Here is a 22,756-nt window from a genome sequence, read left to right on the forward strand (position 1 = left end):
TCAGGGCTTCAGGCCTTCAAGTCCCCTAGAGGGACAAAAAAAGAGTTAAAAAAAGTTAATAAAAATGTTGTATAGAAATAAAAAAATAATGACCCCAACTATAAAACTATTCAAAATTATTTTTCCCGCATGGTGAACGTCGTAAAAAAATTAAATAAAAAACAATGCCGGAATCTATGTTTTTTGGTGGCCTCACCTCCCAAAAAATGGAATAAAAAATTATCAAAAAGTCACATGTACTCCAAAATAGTACCAATATAAATGACAGCTCGTCCCGCAAAAAAACAAGACCTTACACAGCCTTGTCGACGCAAAAATAAAAAAGTTATGGCGCTTAAAATATGGCAAAACAAAAAATAAACTTTTTAAAAAAAAGTGATTTTAATGTGCTAATGCTGTAAAACATAGAAAAACAATATATATTAACTATATATATATATATATATATATATATATATATATTTGGTATCGCCATGATTGCATCGACCAGGAGAATAAAGCAAATATGTCATTTATAGCGCTTGGTGAATGCCGTAAAAAAAGAATAAAAAACAATACCAGAATTGCTGTTTTTTGGTCACTTTGCTTCCCAAAAAATGTATCAAAAAGTCACATGTATCCCAAAATGGTACCAATGAAGACTACAGATTGTCCCACAAAAAATAAGCCCTCACACAACTCAATTGCCGACAAAATAAAAAAGTTATGGCTCTCAGAATATGGCGACATAGGAGTTAAATTCCTCGGGTGTAGTTTCCAAAATGGTAGGTTTTTGGGGGGTGTTTCCACTGTTTTAGCACCACAAGACCTCTTCAAACCTGACTTGGTGCCTAAAATATATTCTAATGAAAAGCAGGCCATAAAATGAACTAGGTATTCCTTTGCTTCTGAGGCCTGTATTTCAGTCCATTATCACACTAGTGCCACATGTGGGATATTTCTAAAGACTGCAGAATCTGGGCAATAAGTATTGCATTTCTCTGGTAAAACCAGAAAAAAGAGATTAAAATGGACTTTAAAAAAAAATTTAAATCAAATTTGTAAATTTCACTTCCACGTTGTTTAAATTCCTGTGAAACACCTAAAGGGTTAAGAGACTTTCTAAATGCTGTTTTGAAAACTTTGAGGGGTGCAGTTTTTAAAGTCGGGTGACTTATGGGGAGTTTCTCAGATATAAGGCCCTCAAAGCCACCACAGAACTGAACTGATCCTTAAAAAAAAATTGGTTTTGGAAATTTTCTTGAAAATATGAGAAATTGCTGCTAAAGTTCAAAGTCTTGTAACGTCCTGTAAAAATAAAACCATGTTCAAAAAATTATGCCAACATAAAGTAGACATATGGTAAATGTTAACTAGTAACTATTGTGTGTGGTATTACTATCTGTCTTACAACAGATACATTTAACTTTTGAAAATTCTCTCTAAATTTTGGTGATTTTCTCGAATAAACTCTGAATTTATCGATCAAATTTTTCAGTACAATACTTCACGAGAAAACAATCTCAGAAACGCTTGGATAAGTAAAACCACTGCAAAGTTATTAATACATAAAGTGACACATTTCAGATTTGAAAAAATGGGCTGTGTCCACAAGATCAAAATTGGCTGTGTCTCCAAAGGGTTAAATAAAACTCTATCTGCCTGTAGTCACCACTAGAGGGAGCTAGTCATTTATGGACATAAATCTACTATTAAATTCAATAGCAGCTGCATCAATCTTTATGCAGTGAGCTCCCACTAGAGGCAGCTGCAGAAACATGTAATGACTTGGTGACAGGAAGCAGTCTAATTTTGCGCTTCTTCACAATAATCAGATTAGGCTTCGTTCACATCTCCGTCAGGGCTCCGTTCTGGGGTTCCGTCGGAGCTTAGCGTCAGAACGGGACCCCGACCATAGGTTTTCGTTTGCATCACAATTGATTTCAATGGTGACAGATCCGTTGCCAATGGTTTACGTTTGTCTCAGTTGTGCAAGGGTTCCGTCGTTATGACAGAATCAATACTACAGTATATACCCTGATATGAACGAAGCCTTAGTCCAAAATGTTGTGCTGATTGAGTTCATATATAATATATCTTTATATATGCTTTGTTTCACACAGTCAGAGGGATAATATTCTGCCTGCCGGCAGCACCTACTAGGGGGACTCACTGCCTACAGATGTATACAGCTCATACATTATATTCACTACTAGCTGTATAAATCCTTATGTAGCAAGCTGGTAACCAGAATGTTCTAGGGGTTTTCCTAAAAAAGCAAAGCATGGCATTTTAGTAGGATATGGCATGATTTTTTTTGTGGGTTGCAAACCTCTGATTCACGTCCGAAATGGGCACGCCAGTAAAGGATTTGCAAGAGAGAGGAACTTCATGACAAAGCTGACGCTGTTGACAAATTAGCTGTTAGGCAGCAAAGGGTCCACATTTTTTTCTTGTACTAAATACTAAGGTAGTTATTGAATGCATTCACGTTAACCCTCTTACCTCCCAGCAGGAGCGGACATCTAGCCTGTTCAGCTGCACAGGGGCCCAGAGGGGGACAGGGGCCCACTAGGGCCTTAGGGTGTTTTTAAGCAAATATCCTGCTTTTCCCTTCCCCTCCCCCTTCTTACACATTTCACAAGTATTTCATAGATTTCACACACAGCATCATCACCCAAGTCAGCCAACCACAAAAACTTTATGTGTTTGAGCTGCTCTGTGATTGGCTCATAGTTGACGATGTAGAATCTCTGTGTCTGAACAGTCTACAACCACAGATGGAGGAGCAACAGGAAGGAATCTCGAAACCTTCAATGCAGCTAACAAAAGAGGACCCATCACCTCTCCTGGCATGTCTGTTTTAGTAAATAATTGTATTTACCAAGAAATAACAATTCTAGAGTATTTTTTTCTTAGAACTCTACGTTGTGTTGTTCCTCTGTTACTCCTCCTAGAATTGTATGAATAAATTGACAACTGGGTGTAACCAGTTGGAGGTGTATCCCCACACTGTCTGACAATGTCCAATCAATGCTGATAGAGTGAGACTGTGCAGGAACACGTCTTTTTTTGACACAGAGAATTGTAACACCCAGTTGCCAATTTATTTATAAATTTTAAGGGGGTATAACAGAGGAACGACACAACAGGGAGTTCTAAAAAAATATATTTTAGATGGGAATATTCATGGGGAATACAAGTATTTACTAAAACAGACATGTCAGGAGAGGTGAAAGGTACACTACTCTAGACCACCAGGGATGTTACCATAAATGTCTTTACTGTTCTAGACCTCTGTCCTAGACCATCGGGGATATTAATTACCACTGCAAGGGAAATTAAGACTATCTAGACATTTTCCGGAAAAATACCAGAAAAAAATAAATATTAATTGTCTAAAGTGATTATTTTTTATATATATATATATATATATATATATATATATATATATATATATATATATATGTATATACACACACTACTGTTCAAAAGTTTAGGGTCAATTAGAAATTTCCTTATTTTTGCAAGAAAAGCACAGTTTTTTTCAGTGAAGATAACATTAAATTAATCAGAAATTCACTCTATACATTGTTAATGTGCTAAATGACTATTCTAGCTGCAAACGTCTGGTTTTTAATGCAATATCTACATAGGTGTATAGAGGCCCATTTCCAGCAACCATCACTCCAGTGTTCTAATGGCACATTGTGTTTGCTAACTGTGTTAGAAAGCTAATGGATGATTAGAAAACACTTGAAAACCCTTGTGCAATTATGTTAGCACCGCTGTAAACAGTTTTACTGTTTAGAGGAGCTATAAAACTGACCTTCCTTTGAGCTAGTTGAGAATCTGGAGCATTACATTTGTGGGTTCGATTAAACTCTCAAAATGGCTAAACAAAGAGAACTTTCATGTGAAACTCGACAGTCTATTCTTGTTCTTAGAAATGAAGGCTATTCCATGCGAGAAATTGCCAAGAAACTGAAGATTTCCTACAACGGTGTGTACTACTCCCTTCAGAGGACAGCACAAACAGGCTCTAACCAGAGTAGAAAGAGAAGTGGGAGGCCCCGCTGCACAACTGAGCAACAAGACAAGTACATTAGAGTCTCTAGCTTGAGAAATAGACGCCTCACAGGTCCTCAACTGGCAGCTTCATTAAATCGTACCCGCAAAACGCCAGTGTCAATGTCAACAGTGAAGAGGCAACTCCGGGATGCTGGCCTTCAGGGCAGAGTGGCAAAGAAAAAGCCATATCTGAGACTGGCTAATAAAAGGAAAAGATTAATATGGGCAAAAGCACACAGACATTGGACAGAGGAAGATTGGAAAAAAGTGTTATGGACAGACGAATCGACGTTTGAGGTGTTTGGATCACACAGAAAGACATTTGTGAGACGCAGAATAACTGAAAAGATGCTGGAAGAGTGCCTGACGCCATCTATCAAGCATGGTGGAGGTAATGTGATGGTCTGGGTTTGCTTTGGTGCTGGTAAAGTGTGAGATTTGTACAAGGTAAAAGAGATTTTGAATAAGGAAGGCTATCACTCCATTTTGCAACGCCATGCCATACCCTGTGGACAGCGCTTGATTGGAGCCAATTTCATCCTACAACAGGACAATGACCCAAAGCACACCTCCAAATTATGCAAGAACTATTTAGGGAAGAAGCAGGCAGCTGGTATTCTATCGGTAATGGAGTGGTCAGCGCAGTCACCAGATCTCAACCCCATAGAGCTGTTGTGGGAGCAGCTTGACCGTATGGTACGCAAGAAGTGCCCATCAACCCAATCCAACTTGTGGGAGGGGCTTCTGGAAGCATGGGGTGAAATTTCTTCTGATTACCTCAGCAAATTAACAGCTAGAATGGCAAAGGTATGCAATGATGTAATTGCTGCAAATGGAGCATTCTTTGCCGAAAGCAAAGTTTGAAGGAAAAAATTATTATTTCAAATAAAAATCATTATTTCTAACCTTGTCAATGTCTTGACTATATTTTCTAGTCATTTTGCAACTCATTTGATAAATATAAGTGTGAGTTGGCCATGCTGGGAGAGGGGACCCATACACATTTTTTGCACAGGGGAGCTCACTTGTCTGTACCTGCCCCTGCTTCCCAGTGATCTGATGTCAGCTATATTTGTGTAATAACCACTTCTCATAAACTGCTCAATAAGTGCATGTGTATACAAAGGGTTAAATAAAAGTTTTATTTAGGTGAATTTAAGAAATCTTTTTCCAAGTAAGCTATCTTTTCTTATAACAGGAAGCAGCAGATTGTCGCTGCATGTTGTATGTTTTGCCTCATTTAACACAAATGCTCAGGAGTAAACAGGCAGATGCACACCAAAGCTGTCTATAAATACACAACGTATAAGACTATTCAATTTCAAACCAATCTGTTATATAAAAAGTGTTGCTCTTTAGGCCTCTTTCACACAGCAGTATTTTGCATCAGTATTTATAGGCCAAAACCAAGAGTGGAATCTGCACAGAGAAAAATATAATGGAAACAATTTCACCTCTTCCATGTTTTGGACCCACTTCTGGTTTTGGCTTTCAATTACTGAAGCAAAATACTGACAAAAATAATGAGGTGTGAAAGTGATCTTAACAAGCGTAGCTATAGCGGATGCAGAGGTTGTAGTCCCACCTGTGCCCTGGAGCCTGATGGGGCCGAAAAGGTCTCTCTGTCCTATAAATAGAGAACAGTACTGTCACGATCCGTGGGTATGTGTACCCAATAGGCCGCACCGCCGTAGCGGAGAGCAGCTGGCCAAACAACAGTGTACCAAGTCTATACAAAGTCCAAGCACAAGGGTACCTGTATTAGTCCAGACAGTAGCAGTGGCTTAGGCACAGATGGAACTTTGATGGCAGGTGATGCAAAACGTGGCGGAAGGTACCAGGCGGGACGGATGGCACAACACGACTCCAACACTAGAAAGGGCACAGGATCAAGCAGAGCACACGATACAGGATACAGGATACAGGTAGCAGAGCACGGGAACACTGGGAACAGGATATGTCTAAGGAACCATTTACAAGACTAACATGGGAATACACAACAACGCTCAGGCAAGGAGTGAAAGGGCAACGACCGCGGCCCTTACAAGTACTATAAATGACACATGCTAGTTGGGCTCTGCTACAGATTTTGCATCGGCCCAGATGCTTCAATGTACGCCACTTGTATTTAAGACTCATACAATGTGCCACTGCCGTAGCTATAGGGGTCGCAGCGGTCGCAATTGCGACCGGGCCCCGAAGCCAGGGGGGCCCACGGCCCCCCGCACCACATTAATAAAAAGTTACTATAGTAACTCGGGCCGCGGGCCCCTGTTACTATAGTAACATGCTTTACTTACCTTCCTGGTTCCGGATCGCAGCGGAGGTCCTGACGTCAAGCGCTGTGCGTAGCGCATGACGTCACAGCGCTATGTGCCGCGCACAGCATCGAGACGACAGAACTCCCGCTGCGGCCGAAGAGGAAGGTAAGCTTAGCCCTGACTGGTGGCGTCCGACTCCCGGGACCCGCCAATCAGCTGTTTTGAAGGGGCCGCAGCACTTGTACGAGAGCTGCTCCCCTTCATTCCTGTCACTTCATTCCGGTCACACTGTGAATCCGTGTCGGCGATTCACAGTGTGGGCGAGTAGTGAAATGAAGGGGAAGCAGCTCTCGTACGAGTGCTGCGGCCCCTTCAAAACAGCTGATTTGCGGGTCCCGAGAGACACATCAGCTATTGATGGCCTATCCTGAGAATAGGCCATCAATGTTTAGGGACTGTACAACCCCTAAGCCTACGATGTAGCAGGCTTAGGGGGCCCATGAGACAGGATCACAGATTGTGTGATCCTGTCTGCTGGGCCCTGTATCTAAGCCAATCACATGGTAGGCTTAGATACATGGCCCATGCGTGATCCTGTCTGCTGGGCCCTGTATCTAAGCCAATCACATGGTACGCTTAGATACATGGCCCATTCATGATCCTGTCTGCTGGGCCCTGTATCTAAGCCAATCACATGGTAGGCTTAGATACATGGCCCATGCGTGATCCTGTCTGCTGGGCCCTGTATCTAAGCCAATCACATGGTAGGCTTAGATACATGGCCCATGTGTGATCCTGTCTGATGGGCCCTGTATATAAGCCAATCACATGGTAGGCTTAGATACATGGCCCATGTGTGATCCTGTCTGATGGGCCCTGTATATAAGCCTACCACACTGTAGGTTTAGATACAGGGCCCCAGCACACAGTAATCTTATACTGTATAAGATTATTGTCTGCTGGACCCTGTATCTAAGCCTACGTTGTGGTAGGCTTAGATACAGGGTCCCACAGACAGTATCACACATGGGCCCTGTATCTAAGCCTAACACACGTGTTACTAATCATTTTTTGTGTGTTTTCTTACAGGTTCGGTCGTTGGACTACGTCGGATTCCAGGACTACTTCGATGACAGCTTTTTTTTTATTATCAATAAAATGGTTAATGAGGGCTGTGTGGGTTTTTTATTTTATTTCAATAAAATATTTTTTCTATGTCTTTGTGTTTTTTTTTTAAACTATATTACTACCGCCTTAGTAATGGCCGCTGTCTAATTGACAGCATCCATTGCTAAGGCGGGGCTTAGTGTTAGCCGATGCAGAGGCTAACACTAACCCCCTTTATTACCCCGGTACCCACCACCACCAGGGGTGCTGGGAAGAGCCGCGTACGATCCAGTACCTGACCATCTGTAGTGATGGTCAGCCACTGGGGTGGCCGCAGGCTGGTATTAACAGGAGGGGAAAGGCCAAAAACAGTGGCCCTTCCCACCCTGGTAATGCTAGGCTGCTGCTGCTTTATTGTATCTGGCTGGTTATGAAAAATGGGGGGAACCCCACGTCATTTAAAAAAATAATTGGAAAGAACGATGTGGGCCCCCCCCCCCCCAATTTTCATAACCAGCCAGATACAACAAAGCAGCAGCAGGCAGCATTACAAGGGTGGGAAGGGCCACTGTTTTTGGCCTTCCCCAGCCTAATACTACCAGCCTGCGGCCACCCCGGTGCCTGCCCGTCACTACAGATGGTCGGGTACTGGTTCGTACCTGGCTCTTCCCAGTACTCCTGGTGGCGGTGGGTACCGGGGTAATAATGGGGGTTAGTGTAGCCTCTGCACCGGCTAACATTAAGCCTCGCCTTAGTAATGGAGGTTGTCAATCAGCCGGCGGCCATTACTAAGGCGGTGATAATAAAGTTTAAAAAGATACAAGCACATAGAAAAAATATTTTATTGAAATAAAAAAACACAACCCTTATTACCCATTTTATTGAGAATAAAAAAAACGCCGTCATTGAAGTCCTCGTATCTGAAGTCCAACAACCGAACCTGTAAAAAAAACACAAACACACAAAAATAATCAGTAACACATAAAGAAGCAAAATTATTATTCTTAACTATCCTGGGTCCAGCGCTGGAGCTGCAATGTCAGCGAGCTGGGCCCTGTATCTAATCCAATCATGTGTGATACTGTCTGCTGAGCTGTGTATCTAATCCAATCATGTGTGATATTGTCTGCTGGGCCCTGTATCTAATCCTATCATGTGTGGTACTGTCTGCTGAGCCACTGTATCTAATCCTATAATGTATGATACTGTCTGCTGAGCCAATGTATCTAATCCTATCATGTGTGATATTGTCTGCTGAGCCACTGTATCTAATCCTATCATGTGTGGTACTGTCTGCTGAGCCACTGTATCTAATCCTATCATGTGTGATACTGTCTGCTGGGCCACTGTATCTAATCCTATCATGTGTGATACTGTCTGCTGAGCCACTGTATCTAATCCTATCCATAGTTTATAGGGTCGTAGTGCTATAGATATGCTATGCTGTCTCATATACACACTTTTTTGGGGGCGGACACATATGTATTTGGGCTATTTCCCTGACATTTTAAGCCCTGAGGGTATGTTCACACGGCAGCGTCCATTACGGCTGAAATTACGGTGCTGTTTTCAGGAGAAAACAGCACCGTAATTTCAGCCGTAATGGCATGTGCAGGCGTCTTTCGCTGCGTCCATTACGGACGTAATTGGAGCTGTTTTTCTATGGAGTCCATGGAAAACGGCTCCATTTACGTCTGAAGAAGTGACAGGCACTTCTTTGACGAGGGCGTCTTTTTTTACGCGCCGCCTTTTGACAGTGGCGCGTAAAAAAAAATGACCGTCGGCACAGAACATCGTAAGACTTATTCAAATGAATGGGCAGATGTTTGCCAACGCTTTTGAGCCGCATTTTCGGACGTAATTCAATGCTAAAACGCCCGAATTACGTCCGTAAATAGGGTGTGTGAACCCAGCCTTAGTGACGCCCCCGGCTGCTAGTGCTGCATTGTTGGGTCACTTAGGAGACCCAGCGATGCAGCTGAAAGCTGCGGACCGTCGGCCATGAGAAGTTTGCGGGGGGGGGGGCCCAGTAAGAATTTTTGCATCGGGGCCCATGAGCCTTTAGCTACGCCCCTGCAATGAGCTGTCCTCTTTTCAGATAGCAATAGTAAATATTTCATTACTAACAGAGAAGATATTATATTCACTTTGTTGTCAGCAATTTTTTTGATATTGTGGAACTGGATTAAAAACAAAACATGCTCCAGCTAAGAATTAGATCAAGGAATATTTCATGTACAACATATTCCCTATATGATTTTTTTCCTCTCCAAATGAACAAGTGTTCAATTTTAACAAAAAATCAGCATCATTATTTATTGATCGTCCTGGGTAATTGTGAGTGTAACTGGAGAATCTCAGACATTTTAGGTAAATATCCTCATATATATGAAACTTGCTTCCTATAATTCCCGAGGCATTGCTGTTTCACCACACCACAATCTGTTTAATTCATATTCAGATCATAAAATTATCAAGGCATTTTTGCTTGCCCTTGACTTCACATAATTTCCAAGCACTTTCCATCTATCAATGGGAATGATATATTTTACTCATAAAATATATATTTTACTCTGCCACTCAGCCTTTATTTTAAATTTAATGCCATTTTATTCTTGCTTAATTGGAGATAGGCTGGATTGTCTCAGATAGGCAGCTTGACCTGAAACAGCCTCTAGGTATTTTAGTCCCGAAAAATCTCCATTGCTGTGTGCAATAGTTAGAAATCTCTAAGCTGAAATATAAGTTTTCAGGCCCTGTTGACATCACTTTTATGGCCTACATTTAACGTACACTACCGTTCAAAAGTTTGGGGTCACCCAGACAATTATGTGTTTTCCATGAAAACTCCCACTTATATTTATCAAATGAGTTGCAAAATGACTAGAAACTATAGTCAAGACATTGACAAGGCTAGAAATAATTATTTTTATTTCAAATAATAACTTTCTCCTTCAAACTTTGCTTTCGTCAAAGAATGCTCCATTTGCAGCAATTACAGCATTGCAGACCTTTGGCATTCTAGCTCTTAATTTGCTGAGGTAATCTGGAGAAATTTCACCCTATGCTTCCAGAAGGCCCTCCCACAAGTTGGATTGGCTTGATGGGCACTTCTTGCGTACCATACTGTCAAGCTGCTCCCACAACAGCTCTATGGGGTTGAGATCTGGTGACTGCGCTGGCCACTCCATTACAGATCGAATACCAGCTGCCTGCTTCTTCCCTAAATAGTTCTTGCATAATTTAGAGGTGTGCTTTGTGTCATTGTCCTTTTGTAGGATGAAATTGGCTCCAATCAAGCGCTGTCCACAGGGTATGGCATGGCGTTGCAAAATGGAGTGATAGCCTTCCTTATTCAAAATCCCTTTTACCTTGTACAAATCTCCCACTTTACCAGCACCAAAGCAACCCCAGACCATTACATTACCTCCACCATGCTTGACAGATGGCGTCAGGCACTCTTCCAGCATTTTTTCAGTTGTTCTGCGTCTCACAAATGTTCTTTTGTGTGATCCAAACACCTCAAACTTCGATTCGTCTGTCCATAACACTTTTTTCCAATCTTCCTCTGTCCAATGTCTGTGTGCTTTTGCCCATATTAATCTTTTCCTTTTATTAGCTAGTCTCAGATATGTATTTTTCATGCCACTCTGCCCTGAAGGCCAGCATCCCGGAGTCGCCTCTTCACTGTAGACGTTCACACTGGCGTTTTGCCGGTACTATTTAATGAAGCTGCCAGTTGAGGACCTGTGAGGCGTCTATTTCTCAAGCTAGAGACTCTAATGTACTTGTCTTGTTGCTCAGTTCTGCAGCGGGGCCTCCCACTTCTCTTTCTACTCTGGTTAGAGCCTGTTTGTGCTGTCCTCTGAAGGGAGTAGTACACACCGTTGTAGGAAATCTTCAGTTTCTTGGCAATTTCTCGCATGGAATAGCCTTCATTTCTAAGAACAAGACTAGACTGTCGAGTTTCACATGAGATCTCTCTTTTTCTAGCCATTTTGAGAGTTTCATCGAACCTACAAATGTAATGCTCCAGATTCTCAACTAGCTCAAAAGGAAGGTCAGTTTTATAGCTCCTCTAAACAGCAAAACTGTTTACAGCGGTGCTAACATAATTGCACAAGTGTTTTCAAGTGTTTTCTAATCATCCATTAGCCTTCTAACACAGTTAGCAAACACAATGTACCATTAGAACACTGGAGTGATGGTTGCTGGAAATGGGCCTCTATACACCTATGTAGATATTGCATTAAAAACCAGACGTTTGCAGCTAGAATAGTCATTTAGCACATTAACAATGTATAGAGTGTATTTCTGATTAATTTAATGTTATCTTCATTGAAAAAAACTGTGCTTTTCTTTAAAAAATAAGGAAATTTCTAAGTGACCCTAAACTTTTGAACGTTAGTGTATATCGAGGAAAAGCTCCCGACATACTTACATACCATTGTAATTGTGAAAAAAAGAGTAATGTGCAACATACGATTTCCTGATGGATACTGTTGTGTGTAATAGTGTATTCTACTATGCTATTCCATCTTTTATTTTATTTTTTTGGTATACTAATGTATGCCGGCCAGTCAGAGGCCAAAAGAACACGCTTATTGCTTCCTGTTAGGCCAAGGTAATCTCATGCACACGTTTAGTGTGTATGTTAGGAGCTTTCCTTCCTTACATTTTACCTGTACGTTTAGCACATCACAAATATAATATGAACAGAGCCTAAGAGATGTTTATAGGTCTGCTTCAGACAGGGTTTTTGTCTGGCGTTGTTAACTGCATGTAAAATCACCTGCGTTTTTTAAGTGTTACATGCGTTTTTATTGGTGGTTTATACATATGTTTTAATTGTGTTTTATCTAATGTGACGTTGTACACACATTTTTCCTGCTGTTTTTTTAAAGTTATATAGAGAAGTCTATAGAGAAATACAAGAAAAACAAAAATACCATACATAGAACATGCAGAATTTTGCTAAAAACGCCACTGACTCTAAAAACCCTGCATAAATGTCAAAAAACAAAACGCTATGCAATGTGAGCTTTTCAGGGGTATTAGGTCATGGGATCGCCCTCTCTTAGGTAAGAGGATTGGCACACACAGCAAGTTCACTCCAAAACAAAGAGTCTCAAAGCAACTAGCCTCAGACAGTTTTATTATTCCCTCATGCAGAAAAGACAAAACACAACAATGGGAGAAAAAAAAAAATTGGCCACTAACTATAAACATAGCGTCCCTCGCTATCAGGCTCTAGGTCTACCACCCAGCACCTCCAAACACACTTTTACTCTTTACCAGAACTACTTGACTCTCACAGGCTGGCAATGCCTGTCTTCCCCAGGCTGAGAGCTTTAGCTTCTCTCCCTCCCCAGGCTGAGAGTGCTTTCTGACTGCCTTACATCCTTCTTTAAGGGATTGTAGACTTGGTGCTGAATTGCCCCCTCCTGATAGTAAAAGACCAAAATTGTAGTGGTGGAGTGGGAGCCCCCCGTTCTCTGCTTACTCGAGCACCCGGGTCCCTTGTTCCAGGTTTTAAAAAGTGTAAAAAAACTGCAGAAAAACACCACCAAAATGTGTCAACACGCTGTGTGTGTGTGAAACCAGTCTCAATGGCACTTTACAAAAATGCACTACACTAGCATAACAGCACTTGGTCTCCTTATTGTTGCCATAGATGTCACTACTTTTACATAAAATATGACTAAGGCCTTATTCAGACGAACGTAGAATATGTCAGTGTCACGACCGTTAAAACAACGTGTGAAGGGTCTGTTAAAGAATAGAACATGTCCTATTTTGTTCCGTTTTGACAGATCCCTCCATAGACTCAAGTTTATGGGGATCCATGAAAACGGGACCCACACGAGAACAGCGCAGATGTGAAAAACGGCAGTTTTTTACGTCCGAGTTTCCTCTTGTTTGTCTGAATAAGCTCTAGTAATAATTCATCATAAAGATAATCATATCATTTTAACTTAAATCCTTTGAGTCCTTAATAAAAATCTATTGGGCTTTTGGAGTTTCAATTTTAGTTGCCGACAGCCGGCTGTATATATTCAGCCGGATGTCGAGGTCCTTAAAATCTGCACCATAGTGTATCTACGGCGCAGGCTTTAGCTGGCTGCCCAAGCAATCAATAAATACACATAAAATACCCACCCAATATAAACGTCGTCTCCCCCCGCCAATCATTGTTGTAATGCTAGTCCTGACCCAATTACCCTAAAAAAGACATGTAATATATCAAAATTTACTGTAGACAATGACGATCAGAAATGAAAGGTTTTAGGTTAGAACTGTATTATTACCTGAAAAGAAATGGCTGAAATGTAAAAAATAATATTTTTTTACTATTATTTTCAAACTATAAGCGTAAAAATTCTAAAATAGCAAAAAGGATGTGTATAAAAATACTAAAAAAAAGAAGCCTGCATTGTCTATAAAAAAAAAGTCGCATAAATCACGTTACTAGCCCAACTAATAAAGAAAGTTATAGCCGTTTAACTAACGCATGATAAAAATAGTTAAACGTCTGGTCCTGAAGGCTCAAAATAGCCCGGTACTGAACCGGTTAAAAGTACCTATTTGATAAGAATATACATATTGCTAGTCATGAGTAATTTCTTGTGAATAATATATAACATCCTTCTTGTGCATTTTAGTATTTTTCTTTTCCACAAGGACTTAATACTGACGCATTTTAGGGTCTATATTACTCTGAAACCACCAGATTCCCCTCCGTTTTACTGGACCAGGCTATGATCACTATAGCATTTACCTAAATTTACTTAAGTAGGACTGTGTATCAAGACTACATAACACTGGCCTTAGGATTCATTATTTTGGTTTGTAAATTGAAACTATTTTGCCCTAATCAAAAACAGTTTGGATCATTGATTGTTAGGCTACATTTACATCAGAGAAATAATTCAGAAGTATTCCCTGACGTACACCTCCAACTTTAGGCTCCGACATATACTGAAGTAAAGCCATACAGTGGCATACGTTGCCCATTGGCCGCAATGTTAAAGAGGTATACCGCGCCATATACATTTTCTTGTGATGGCCCTCTTAAAGTTCTGAGTACAACCAATTAAACACATTTTTAGCCAGTATATAGTACATATTCTCTATAATAAGCTGAATCCAAGAATCCCAAAAAGTTTCATTTACAGCAGTTTAAAAAATGGTGATTTTTAAGCATTTCCTTTCCAACTAGCCACACTTTCATCTTCTATAGTGTTGTTCAGTTCAAACACTATAATGAGAGTTCAGGGAGTGGTGTACTATCCATACACTTCACCTCAGTGCCCAGTGCAATAAGTATTTTTATTCAATTTCGTGCCGCAGAACCGAAAACAATCACAATGCAACAAATGGTAATAAGAAAAATAAAGTTACATTTTAAATTAGCAGCAATTTCCTTACTATTTGGTATCTGCTTCTGGTTAGAGTAAATTGCAATAGTCTGAACCATAAACAGTAGTCCACCAAAACAAAGCAAAGATAAATCATATAATCACTTTTTGAAGAAAAAATAGAAGAGGGTAGGAACTTTTGTGAATTCAGGCACTGTTGGACAAGAAGGTCTGGCTCTGAAACGTCAGGTCTCTGTGCGGGCCTCTCGGGTTCCTCCCTGCAAAACTAGTCAAACCATGTATTTTAAGCGGTTTTCCGAGTTATTTAAAAAATTGGCCAATGTAGGAGGGATGCAAAAAAATTAAAAAAAGAGCCATTACTTACCTCACAGATCCTCGTCATTCCAGGACCACCTCTTCGTTCTTCCCCGCCGCTGTTTATTGATATAGCTGCAGTGATGACATGCCTGTATCCCCCTGTGACCGCAGCAGCCAAGCACTGGCCTCAGCGATCGGTGCCGTATACACACGGAGACCAGTGATTGGCTGCAGACATCATGTGGGTATACAAGCACAACATCGCTGGGGATCTGTGAGATGAGCAGTGTCTTTTTTTTTTTTTTGCATCCCTCCTACCAGGGCCAATTTTTTAAATGACTCGGAAATTATTCAAATAAATGTAGAAATCCAGCACCTGTGCTTTAATATCACGTCTTTATTTTCGTATCATTTAGACATCTTGCAATTACTATCCAGATATTGCATGGTGCTTATAGGTGCTGGATTTCCACATTCTTTTGAATTTTGGTATTTATTGCAAGCCAGTGGGCTTCTGTGCATCTGTGGATTTGGACTGGGATGCATTTGAATGAATATATTTTGGAGTGAGCCATTGACTTATTGTATTCAAGTCTTTGTGGACCTCGCTTTGCTTAGAGGGGCACAGTTATGCTGGAATAGTAAATAGCATTCACCAAACTGTTGCCACAGTTTAAATCATACAGTTAAATATTTTTGTATGCTGAATCATTAAAGGAGTTGTATTATGAACCACTCTCCATATGCCCTATTAGATGCCAGAAAGGAGAGTCGATTTGAACGAGCATATCCCATTCTGGCAGACTTGAGCTGTCCTTGTATTATAAACGCAGCCATTCTTCTGAATGGCCACCATGTAATACTACATTTTGCTGCATCAGCCACGGCTTACCCCGGCAAAATTATCTGTTTCCTGGGATGATGGGAAAGGGACTCGGGGCGATCAGCTAATGACCCCAGGGCCTGCATTCTGAAAGGGTTGTCTCCAGTCTAGGGTTTTCAAAAAACAGCCCCAGACCATTATCCATTCTCCACCAAATTTTATAGTAGGCACTATGCATTCCGGTAGACAGCATTTTTCTGGTATCCACCGAATCTAGATACGTCCTTCAGACTGCCAGATAGTAAAACATGTATTCACCACTACAGGGAATATTGCTTCAGGGTCCTGTAATGATGTGCCTTACAACATTCGAGCCGAAGCTTGACATTGAGCATGGTGATCAAAGGCTTGTATGTAGCTGATAGACCATGGAAACCCATTTTATAAAGCTACTGATGCATAGTTCCTGAGCTGACGTCACTTTCAGAGGCAGTTTGGAACTCTGCAGTGAGTGATGCAACAGAAGATAGGCGATTTTTATGCACCATCTGCTTCAACACTCAGTGGGCCTGGGGTCTCTCGTTTTATGGCTGAGCTGTTTTTATTCCTAGATACTCCAACTTAAAGGGTAACTAAACTTTAAAAAAAAAACTTCTGACATGTCATAGTGACATGCCAGAAGTTTTGATCGGTCTAACCACTGAGACCCCCACCGATCGCTAAAACGAAGCGGGAGAAGTACTCGGGTGAGCGCTGAGCGGTTTTGTTTCTGATCAGCTTCTCTCGGAATGCCGAGCAATTGGGGTACGGGCTCAATAGAAAGTCTATGAGCCTGTACACCAATTGCTCGGCTTTCCAAAATATCAGATAGTAAGTGGCTCAGCGCTCGCGCTCGCGTTTCTGTCACTTCGTTTTAGCAATCGGCGGGGGTCTAAGGGCTCAAACCCCACCAATCAAAACTTCTGACATGTCACTTTTTCAAAGTTTAGTTACCCTTTAACAATATTGTGCACTTAAAGTTGAGCGAAGCAGATAAGAACATTTTATGAAAAGACTTGTGGCATCCTATGACAGTGCCATGTTTAAAAAGAACCTGAGCTTTTCAGTTCGACCCATACAACTACTAATGTTTGTCTATGGGAATTGCACGGCTGTGTGGTTGTTTTTATGTACTTGTTTGCAATGGGTGTAACTGTAACACTTGAATTTAATAATTGGTAGGGGTGTCCGTATGGCCATATCATGGAGATAATAATTTGAATAGCCGTAAATAGTGATATTTTTTATTTATTTTTTTAAACTCGTTTTATTGAAGACATATAGTACAAATGCATTTATACCATACACTTTATACAGAAAATAAAGCAGAGATGTGTACAATACAAAACGCCTCAATATGACATATCATGAATGATACATACATGTGTTCAGACAATTATCATATACCTCTTAGTTCACATACTGAGTAATGCACTGTGACTGGAATTATGTAGATTCATCACCCATTAATTCAACTATGTGTCAGCGACCTACGGATGTCGTGATATCTGTGCGGGGTATATTGAGTCTCCGCAGATTCACACCATGCTTCCCATATTTTGTAGAATTTATCAAGGCATCCTCTCTGTTTATACATTATCCGTTCGTACGGGATGATCGAATTCACAAGTGATTTCCATTTATTTACTGTGGGAGGACGCGAATCCATGCATCTAAGAGCAATAGTTTTCCTTGCCATAAACAGTATTTCCCGAAGGAATATTTTCATGTAATGTGGCCAACATTCATCTTGTAGAATACCAAACAGACAAACCTGTGGAGTTGCCAGAACTGGGATATGTAGAATTCCAGTAGCTACCCCAATTACCTCATCCCGGAAAGAGGAAATGAATGGACATGCCCATATCATGTGCCAGAAGCCAGCCCTAGGAAACCGACACCTGTGGCATTCCATGCTCGGATATCTACCCATTTTGTGTAGCCTAACAGGAGTAAGGTAGCCTTGATGTATCATGGATAGTTGTATCATCCTGTTATTAGCCGCTGGAGACACATAGAGTGGGGAAGATAGGAATTCATCCCAATCCTCCTCAGTGAGGTCAGGTATCTGTGCTTTCCATTTGTCCTTTACCTGTAATGGTGTGCTAACTTTAGCCGATATGAGGGATGTGTATATGGCAGATATTAGGCCTCTGGGACCTTGAGATCTAAATACTCCGATCAGAGGAAATTGTGAGAATGCCGTATCTGGGGAAGGGTACTGGGCCCCGAGAGCATGGCGCAATTGCAAATACCTGTAAAAGGCAGTCCTGGGTAATGTAAATTCAGACTGCAACTGTGTAAAGGACTTGAGACTGTTTCCCGCATACACATCCCCAATAGTGTGAATCCCATGTTGAGTCCAAAATAAAGGAGCCGGATCCTCTGATATCTGGGTTAGGAGTGGGTTTGACCATAACGGCATGTCTGTCTGTACATCAGAATACCCATATATGCCCTTCGCAGCTGACCATACCTGGGAAGCCACCCTATGGATAGGCAATACATTTTTGAGTGCAGTCATGGGCCCTTCTAAGACGGGCCAAAGGGTAGGCATTTGCAGGTAAGCCGCCAAGTGCTGTTCCCTATTTGGCAGCGTCATGTTAGTGACCCATGCTTTTAAATATCGTAATTGCCCCGATAGGTAATACAGAAAGAGATCCTGCAGGGCAGCTCCTCCCTGTGTTTTGGGATGCTGCAAAGTAGTAAGACTGAGTTTAGACCGATTGGCACCCCAGATGAATGTTGGGAATAAGGCATGTATCTGCTTAAAAAAGGTTTTATACACTGGTGTCGCTGCATGTTCGAGGACATAGAGACATTTGGGGAGGATGACCATTTTAATTAAGTTAATCCTGCCAGACACTGCTAGGGGGAGAGTGCTCCAGATCCGGAACTTAACCCTTACATATTCCAGCAGTGGTAAGATATTAGCATCATGATCATTTCTATGGTCCCGATTTATAATGATACCAAGGTATTTAAATGAGGAGACCACTCGTAAACCCTGTATGAAGTCTGGCCATCCCGTCCCCTGCAGGGGCATAAAAACGACTTGGTCCAGTTAATATGAAGTCCCGAGAACCTCCCAAATAATTCTAAAGCAGTGATCGCCAAGGGTAGCGTCTCTTTGGGCTGAGACATAAGAAGAACCATATCGTCTGCATACAAGCCGATTCTTTCCTCCCTGCCCCCCAGACCTATCCCCCTGTACCCAGGGTGTTGTCGAATTCGTAGGGCTAGTCGTTCAATAGCAAGGGCAAACAGCAAAGGAGAGAGGGGACATCCCTGCCTAGTGCCTCTCTGCAAACAGAAATATGGGGATAACACCCCATTCACCAGGATTTGTGCCCTTGGTTCCTTATATAGAAGGGAAATCCACCTAAGGAATTGAGGCCCAAATCCAAATCTGTCCAAGGTCTCCAACAAGTATGCCCATTCAATGGAGTCAAAGGCTTTCGCGGCATCCAACGATGCCATTGCCCAGTCCGCCTTCATGGCTCCTCCTATCTGTGCAAGTATCTGTACCCTACGGATGTTGTCGGATGTAGACTTCCCTGGCATAAAGCCTGATTGGTCCTCGTGAATGACTTGGGAAATTACCTTATTAAGCCTATTCGCTAAGTATCTTGTAGTCGCTATTTAATAGCGAAATCGGGCGATAGGAGCCACATTCCATAGGGCCTTTATCAGGTTTTAACAGGACGATGATAGTGGCATCATACATACTATCAGGTAGCTGCCCCTTATCAAGTGCATATGAAAACATAGCGCATAGTGAGGGGATGAGATGTTCCGAATATTTGTGATAAACCTCTATAGGGACCCCGTCTGGGCCCGACGCCTTCCCTTTTGACATGTCCCCCAGGGCCTCCCGTATCTCATCCTCCGTCACATCCGCCTCTAAAGCTGTTATGCCTTCTGTACTCAACATTGGAAACGTTATACCATCCATATAGGCCTTAAATTCTGACAAATCGTACCTAGATTGAGAGGTATATAACTCTTTGTAAAATTGTACAAACGTCTCAGCTATTCCCTGGGAATCTGTCAAGCTCTCCCCAGATCTACCATGAATTTGGGAGAATGGCTGGGCTTTTAGAGTTTTGGTGGATTAAGTGTGCCAAGAGCTTACTAGACTGGTTACCTAATTCAAAATACGATTGTTTCGCCAAAAATATCTTCCTGTTTGCCTTTTCCTGGAGCAGCAAAAGGTATTTCCGCCCTGTTTGCAGCCAAAGGTCTTTGTTTGTGTCAGTGGGATCGTCAATGAATTTGCCCTCTAAAGTTTTGCATTGCTGCTCTAGCTCTGATTCAATCCTGGAAGAGTCTTTTTTAATATATGAAATCGTGGACCTAAGACATCCTCTGAGGTAAGCTTTCAAGGTGTCCCATGCAATACTGGAATTCTCAAATGTGCTATATTCCATATTAAATACCTCCAGTTGATCTGGGATCCTATCCTGAGGGCCTATCAGGGTCAGCCAGAAGGGGTGTATTTTCCAATTCCCAGGCATGGAAGGGCCGGGGAGACTAAGGCTGGTCACTATAGGGGAGTGATCAGACGCCGCTCTGGACTTATAAGAGATAGATTCAACCATGGGCACAATGAGAGAATTACCCACCATATAAATCGATGCGGGATAGGGAGTGTTTGCCTAGGGAGTGACGGGAATACACTTTAGTTGTCGGATGTTTATATCGGTAGAGATCTGTCTATCCTATCTCATCAAACAATAAGCCCAATACAGATATGGCGGGCGGTACCTGATCCCTCGCAGAGGAAGCACTAAATCTATTAAGGCTGCAGTTCACGACCATATTGAAATCTCGCATTCCCAGCACTTTAGCGGCCGGATATGTTGCAGCAAAAGTAGCCGCCATATGTAAAATTTGCATAGATGCGGGCGGAGGGATGTACATACCCAGTAAGACATAAGGAACATTTTCTATGAGGGCATACACAAATACATATCTGCCTTCACTATCAACTTTGGTATGGATGGCCTCCCACCTCACAGATTTATGCACCAGGATGGAGACACCTCTCGAGTACGAAGTATGATAAGAGTGACCAGACCACTGAACTCATGGCCGGATCACTGTTCTCATTTTAGCGGGTGTTAAGTGAGTCTCTTGAAGGCACAATATGTGAGGGTTAACTCTGCGAATATGGCTGTACAATATAACACGCTTCTGCGGGCTGCCCATACCCCTCACATTCCAGGACATTACAGTTAAAGAAGACATCTATACAATGCGATATCCATATGCAGGAGAAATCCACAATACCTGATATACAGTGACATTCTCGCCCGTCGCAGATGTGGATGGAAATGAATCAATATATCTCTTATGTACATTAGTAGTATTATATCTATCCGCATCCGCGGCACATTCCAACTTATAACCAAGAAAAACCAATTGTAAACAGTATAACAATACCGACAATGCATGAAGATGCACGTTACATTGCCGTTGCATGCCCAGAAACGTGGCATTTAAGTAATCGGGGGTAAACCCCACGCCAAACAGCAACTGTTCAAGCTTCTAGCTTTAAGGATACGTGCGGGAGCCTCCTTAGGAGTGTCGCTCTGCATATTAGCCGGCGTAGAAAGGCACATTGGTCAGGCAGGGGGCCAGCCGATCTCTGTCCGACCCAAGCCGAATCACCGTCAGGATGGAGTGGACCCAAAACCCTGCGAGCTGTCCTGCGATTCCAGTGATACAGATTAGGTCAACAGCATCAGTTCGCCTTGCATGAGTCACCAACTGTGTTATTCAATAAGATTAGTTTCGGCGTGCCGGTCGTTTACTTCTCACCCAGTCGTCAGCCTCTTGCGGGGAATTGAAGAATATGGATCTTTCTCCATCCACAATACGTAGCCAAGCTGGATATGACATGGAGTATGGAATGCCCAGATCTCTCAGGCGCCTCTTGACGGCCAGAAATGTCGCCCGCCGCTTTTGCAGGTCGGCAGAGAAGTCAGGGAATATGGAGACTTTTGCCCCGTTGTAGGTAATCTCTGGCAATCGATGTGTCAGGCGTAAGATCGTGTCCCAGTCATTGCAGTTTAGCAGGCGTGCAAGCAGCGGTCTAGGGGGTGCTCCAGGCGGTGGTGGTCTCCCCGGTATTCTGTGGGCTCTTTCAACCGCCAAAGCTTGTGAAAATGGTGCGTCTGGGAGCAGGTCTTTAAGCCATTGCAGGACAAAATCACCAGGGTACTGACCTTCTACTCGCTCAGGCATGCCAATCATCCTGATGTTATTACGCCTAAGCCTGTTTTCCATATCGTCAGACTTTTGTTTCCACAATTCTGCTGCCGATTCCAGATCAGCGATTGCACCCGGCAAGGATGCTGTCCTGTCCTCCAACCCAGATACTCTGTCTTCCACGTGTGTTACTCGCTCCCTCATGGCCTGCATGTCCTGTCTCATAAGCCCGATGTCTATCTTCACTTCCTCCAGCTTTCCGGTGAGTGAGGTTTTACAGGCTGCAATAGCTGTCAGCAGCTGGGTCGTCATTTCTGACAGTGTGGGCTCCAGGGCTTCCTCTGTGGCTGTGTCCTGGCTGACTGAAGCTTCCCCCCCTCCTTTAGAGCGCTGAGGCAGAGGAGTGCGTCCGCCATCTTGCCCCTCACCTCTTGCAAAGCCTTGCAACTTCTCCGCGGCCGACTGACCTCTGGTGGGGCTCATTCTTGCTCCGGTAGTCGCCTTCAACCGCCTGGATCGTCTGGAAGGTATGATTATAGCTTTTAGAAGCTATAGGATAGCTTGCAGGATAACGTTGGCGCGGGTTC

Source organism: Rhinoderma darwinii, chromosome 1, assembly GCF_050947455.1.
Source record: "Rhinoderma darwinii isolate aRhiDar2 chromosome 1, aRhiDar2.hap1, whole genome shotgun sequence".
NCBI classification, from domain to species: domain Eukaryota; kingdom Metazoa; phylum Chordata; class Amphibia; order Anura; family Rhinodermatidae; genus Rhinoderma; species Rhinoderma darwinii.